Source organism: Cibotium barometz, chromosome 6, assembly GCF_041138505.1.
Source record: "Cibotium barometz isolate CiBa-2024 chromosome 6, ASM4113850v1, whole genome shotgun sequence".
In the NCBI taxonomy this organism is placed as follows: Eukaryota; Viridiplantae; Streptophyta; class Polypodiopsida; order Cyatheales; family Cibotiaceae; genus Cibotium; species Cibotium barometz.
In genome coordinates this window covers 61977773-61984039 of record NC_141051.1, presented here as the reverse complement: position 1 = coordinate 61984039, position 6267 = coordinate 61977773, and positions in this window count along the sequence as shown.

The window sequence follows — 6267 nt, the reverse complement described above, 5'->3', positions numbered from 1 at the left end:
AATTCTACATTTTACACTACTCAACCCAAGGTGTGTGTTGACTTGAGTAGTTTGCGAGTTTGTTGCATTGATCTTATGATGACACTTAACCACTCATTGAGGTCCCTGGCAATGGTAGTATTGCAGCAGGGCTCGCCTTGTTTTGGTATTAATCTCTCAACCCTTCGATTACACTACAACTTGGAATATTAGTATTGGTGTATTCCCTTGCATTAGGAAATACTCCAGGGTTACCTCCCAATTGTCATTTATCTCCTCCATAGTTAGTCAAGGCTCTTGTATATATTCTCCTTCCTCTAATTATTTGATTAACTGGTGTTTTACAAGGTGCTAGTGGTTATGATGGTAGAACAGGCGGCGATAGTAGAGGTACTTCTATACATTCCCCTCATCTGGTTTTCCACATTTAATAGGTTTCTCCTAGTGCAAGCCCTAGCTCATGTGGTGTAGGTAAAGCTAACTATTGCCATGTAGAAGGCAGCTGAGGCACTTAAGATACTTGCATCTATTGAGGTAAAGCTAACTGTTGCCACATGTAGAAGGAATTGAAAATCCAAATATGGGATGAATCATGTTGGCAAACAAAAGATTAAGGATAAAGATTAAGTTGGATTAAACCACACCCAGAAATCTATATGAGAGAGAGAGAGAGAGAGAGAGAGAGAGTAGCACACTCAACACACAATCTTTATTGCACATGATATTACGAACCATACAAATGAAAGGCTTCTAATATAGATAGCCATTGACCCAATCTCCTTTACACATCATCGTGCCATGTGGCAACAATCTTTATCCCACATCTTCTTGTGGGACTCTCATAAATCACATCCCACATAATATCTTATCTCACCCATATTAAGATGTGTTCCTACACAAACATAACTCACACAAATATCTTATGAGAGTCCCACATCTTCTTGTGGGACTCTCATAAATCACATCCCACATAATATCTTATCTCACCCATATTAAGATGTGTTCCTACACAAACATAACTCACACATCAAAACCTGCATTGCACATTTCAACACCCCTCCTCAATGTAAAACTGGGTATTCACAATCTCTCTAACCCAATTACCTTTAAACTCTCACCCTTGACAATTTTGCATTGCCAATCTCAACACTCTCCCTGAGTGAAAATTCAAGTGTTCAACAAGTGTGTGTGCATGTATCTAGCCAACCTAGACACCTCAAGTCCATTTCAAGCACCATTTTGCTCAGGCAGAGCCACCCAAGTGCTTTTTAGACATCCATGTGTCTATGAGAAGGAAACAACCCATAAAGTGTGATGTCCATATATGCACAATTCAATGCACACCACAAATACATCTATTTTGAGCTCCCCAAGCTCAGCCAGGATACCCTCATAATTTCGGGTGAGAAAAATAAATTTTACAAAGCATTTTGGCCAAATCTAGGCACCGAACCCAAGTAAGATGGATTCACAACTTATTTTTGTAAAACCGATATTTCTCTATTTTTTTCCTTATGTGTGTGTGATCAAACCCTTATGGTAGAGATATCAAAAAGTTACAAGAGTGCTATGAAAAAGCATATGAATAAGGGTCTCAATATGGGCTATGTGACTATATTTTAATACTTCTTCTCAAGCCTGTCAACAAGCCTTTAAAGGGAAATGACACTTGAAGGTATTTAGGGGCCTCCAATTTTAAAAAAAAATAAAAAAAATGATTCTGTGAATCTCTGCGTCAAACCCTACTCTCCAGCTTTTGACCTGCACGATGGGGCCATAGTCACAAGGTCGTCTTCTTCCTTGGTGCTCTTTCTTTGCACAGAGCTGCAAGGTTTCATGGCGCTTATTTATTTATTTTTTGCTTGCTGCTTTGCACGAGCTCCGATCAGCCTCTTAATTCGACCATAATTATTGCCATGCTGCCTTCTTATTCCAAGCTCACCATATCCACGACCTCATTTGCGAATCGTTTGTGCTCTGCAATCTCCTTATCTTGCAATGCCTCCTCACCGCCATAGCTTCTTATGATGGCTGTGCGTGTCAACCTTTTTCTTCACTGCCATAGCTTCTTCTGACAGCTCTGCCTGTTAACCTTTTTCCTCAACTGTGGCATGCGCTTCTTCGCACGTACTAAGCGGCCATCTATTTACCAACTGACTACAGTTATCATCTCACTCTCTTCCACAGCTATTTTTGACATGAGCCATCACCATGGTCCAGTGTATGTCCTCTTCAAAAGGGCACCCATTACCTCTAGCCTTGACACCTGATGAAGTCATGACAACAAGTATTAATTTTTTTTTTTCGTTCAGCTTCTTCTTCTTGCTTTATCAAAAGTCTCATATTTTCTACCTCCAATTGAGAAACTTCATCTTCCAACTGTACAGCATAAGCCTGCTTTCTTGCTCGAGAGTGAGCAACCGATTCCCTGTCCTGGATCATTCTCTGCTGCCACCTTTCTGTCACCTTGATTGTATTCCATGTCCTTCAATAAGGACACTAGCTCTTCTATGAGATTCTAAGGCCTTATAAGACCTTTACACACTAACTGGTTGTTTTTTTCATAACTCCAATGGACAAGAGCCCTTACTATGAGCTCATGAGGCTTCCAACATCTTATCATAAAATTGTAGCAATTTCCTGCATTGCCTCCCTTTGAGGCATCCAAACTCATCAATTCTTGGCCAAATATATGGCCACAAAATTGTCTATGGCTTCCCATATGTTGGTATTTTAGAGGATAGATTCCTCTCCCCATGGCTTGCTTAGTGCACCATCCTTGTACATTGGAACATGTGCTCCTTTTCCATGAAGCACTTTACAAGACTGAGCATTTCCTCGAAGACCAGAACCACTTGCCCCTTCTTGGACAAGCTTTACATCTCTATATCCTTGACAAATTACAAGGAATGAAGGAATAAATCCACGTTCCTTTTCAATAGCAACCCTTTGCCAAAATTTGAGCATTCCTACATTCTCAAACAAACTTATGAGGCAAATAATCACAAAAGGCCAACCTTATTTGGTGTAATCTTCTTCTTGGCGGCTTCTTTGATGATGGCATCATCCTCCAATATCTCTACATTGCTGAAAATATTCAATCTTATCTCACCTATATTAAGGTGTTTTCCCACATAAACATAACTCACACATCAAAACCCGTTGCAATTTTACATTACACATTTCAACAGAAAGCAACTGAGCCACTTGAGTTACTTGTATCTACTGTGTCACACATAAGTACCTACACATACTAGTATCATGGTTCCCAAGTTGCATACAGTGCACGTATAGTACATCAATAGGTAAGGTCTCAACTAAGGACACTCAGTGCTTATATGATCTTGCTGACATATTGAACACCACACCAACTTTCACCCAGGGAATAAATGCTAGTTTGTGGGTTTATCCTTCACCTCTTTTAGCTTTATCTTATCGAGGAATGTAGTTCTTACCTCATCTAGAGTCATATGCTTTATACATCTCTTTGTGGTTTATCGTGCTTATTTGGCCCAGTTCATGTGACGAAGCAACCATGGTAACCAATTTAGTATCATCAAGTTGTGATATCCCAAGCATGTTATCCTCAAAGTCGATGGCTAAATTGTAACAATCATCAAGCAATGTTGGTTTAGCCAACAACAAGTAGTCATGTATCTTAGCATCCCTTACTCCCCTACATAAGCATGGTAGCCTATTGCTCATTTTTTAACCTCTCTCGAGTTTCCACCTAGAGTTTAGGTTCTTGAGACAAGATATGCCGTCTCTCATCGACTCATGCTCCTCTTGCTTAATGTATTGAACAATAGGGCTTCACTTATCTCTGCTTCGTGCAAAACTGGGTATGAACACACTCTTAAGTTTTGCAAAAGTAATCCCATCTTCCGACTTAAGCAATCGATACCATTGATGTGCTTTCCCTTTTGGTGTAAGAGAAAACATAAATTTTTTTGTCTTGTCATTGATCAGCAGTCTCACATATCGATTTGAATATCTCCAGGTGTTATATGGCATTGCCATCATCACCGAGAAACTTTAACATTAATCTTGCCACATGATTGGACTTTAATCGTGTTTTTCTTTATGGTGTCGGTGGAGTACCTAACTCCCTAGCAAGCCCCATTCCTATTTCTTTGACCATCCTTAAGAGATCTACAAGTGTTACGACTCCCATATGAGGGGCTATTCTCATTGACTCCCTTGGTGGGACCTCATATACACACCATCCTATTTATCCCTCCCTTCCTTTGGTATCTTGTGGCCCTCATGCTCCTCTTGCTTAATGTATTGAGCAAGAGGGATTCACTTATCTTAAATTTGTTCAAAACTGGGTATGAACACACTTAAGTTGTGCAAAATCAATCCCATCTTCCGATTGAAGAGATCGATACCATTGATGTGTTATCCCTTTTGGTGTAAGGGAAAACACAAATATTTTTATCTTGTCATTGATGAGTTCACAAGTCCCACATATCGATTTGAATATCTCCAGATGTTGTATGGCATTGCCATCACCTAAAAAATTTAACATTAGTCTTGCCACATGATTGGGCTTTAATGGTGTTTTTCTTTGTGGTGTCGGTAGAGTACCTAACTCCCTACCATGCCCCGTTCTTATTTCTTTGACAATCCTTAATAGATCTACAAGTATTACGACTCCCATATGAGGGGCTACTCTCATTGACTCCCTTGGTGGGACCTCATATACACACCATCCTATCTCCCTACCATGCCCCATTCTTATTTCTTTGACAATCCTTAATAGATCTACAAGTATTACGACTCCCATATGAGGGGCTACTCTCATTGACTCCCTTGGTGGGACCTCATATACACACCATCCTATTTATCCCTCCCCTTCCTTGGCCTCTTGTGGCTCTAGCATGTCAATTCATATGCACCCTTGTTTGGGTCGGGTGGTATTGGGATAGTTTCCATGTTTTTATTTACGCCATCATCCAGCATTACCCCTCCCAGGCTCCCTCTTTATAGCCACAAGGTTCTCATATGTTCTTAGAATTCCGGGGTTTGTAACATTGCATCTACCTCAGCGATGTAAGTTTTCTCCACATCTCCTTGTTTTGACAAATCCTCATTTCTTAAGAGAGGTGTTGCGAGAGTAGCTAGGCTATCTCAAGGCTTCTCCGGAATAGGCTCTAGCGGTGGCATACCCTCCTCCATTGCCAGTTCAAGCTCTCTAGTACTAACTTGTGTTACCAAGTTCTCTTTATGCCACAATCCCTTGAGACTAGAAGAATCTTCTCCATGTATTGTCGTATCAGAAGCACGTCTCTCGGCCATCTCCTTGTGGAGGTCTATTATTGGATGAGGAGTCCACACGAGCTTCTTTAGCTGATTTACTCACATACAAAGAGGGGACAATCTTGGTAAAAGAGGTAGAGAAACAAAGAAAAAGAATGGAAGACCAGTAGCTTGCTAATGCTTATGTACTAACTTGTGTTACCAAGTTCTCTTTATGCCACAATCCCTTGAGACTAGAAGAATCTTCTCCATGTATTGTCATATCAGAAGCACGTCTCTCGGCCATCTCCTTGTGGAGGTCTATTCTTGGATGAGGAGTCCACACGAGCTTCTTTAGCTAATTTACTCACATACAAAGAGGGGATAATCTTGGTAAAAGAGGTAGAGAAACAAAGAAAAAGAATGGAAGACCAGCAGCTTGCTAATGCTTATGTACTTTTTTTAAATGGCTCTTTTAAGAAGGCCACTGGAGGAATGGTTATTTTTGATCCGCAAGGGAAAGAAGTGCAAAGATAAGGGTTTCAACTGGAGGCCAAAAGAAATAATGAAGAAGAATATTCAGCCTTATGTTAGAGCTTAAAGGTATGACTTATCCTTGGAATCAAAAGGATTGTAATAAAAGGACATGCTTTGTTGGTAGAGTTAAGAAGGTGTTGGAAGTATGGAGGACCACTTGAGCATGTTCATCTCAAGGCTTGGGTAGGACAAGTGAGGAGATTACTTGGACGTTTTAAATCTTAGAGCATCCAACATATACACAGGGAACATAATCATGAAGCACATGAAGCTACTCAAAATGCAATTGTGGTTGTGGTATTTGCAGCTAAGGTGGATGGACCTTTATATCAAGGAAGAGAACATCTTCATAAAGAGGAAGCATTCCTCATGATAGGGAAAGTGCCTCAGGATGATGTGCCAAAAACAAAAAGGCACCATTTTGTTAAGAGATATCAAATTTTTTGTCTTATTAATGATGCTTTGCTTATGAAAGGGCTAGATTTAGTGTTGAGAAGAATTCTATGGAGA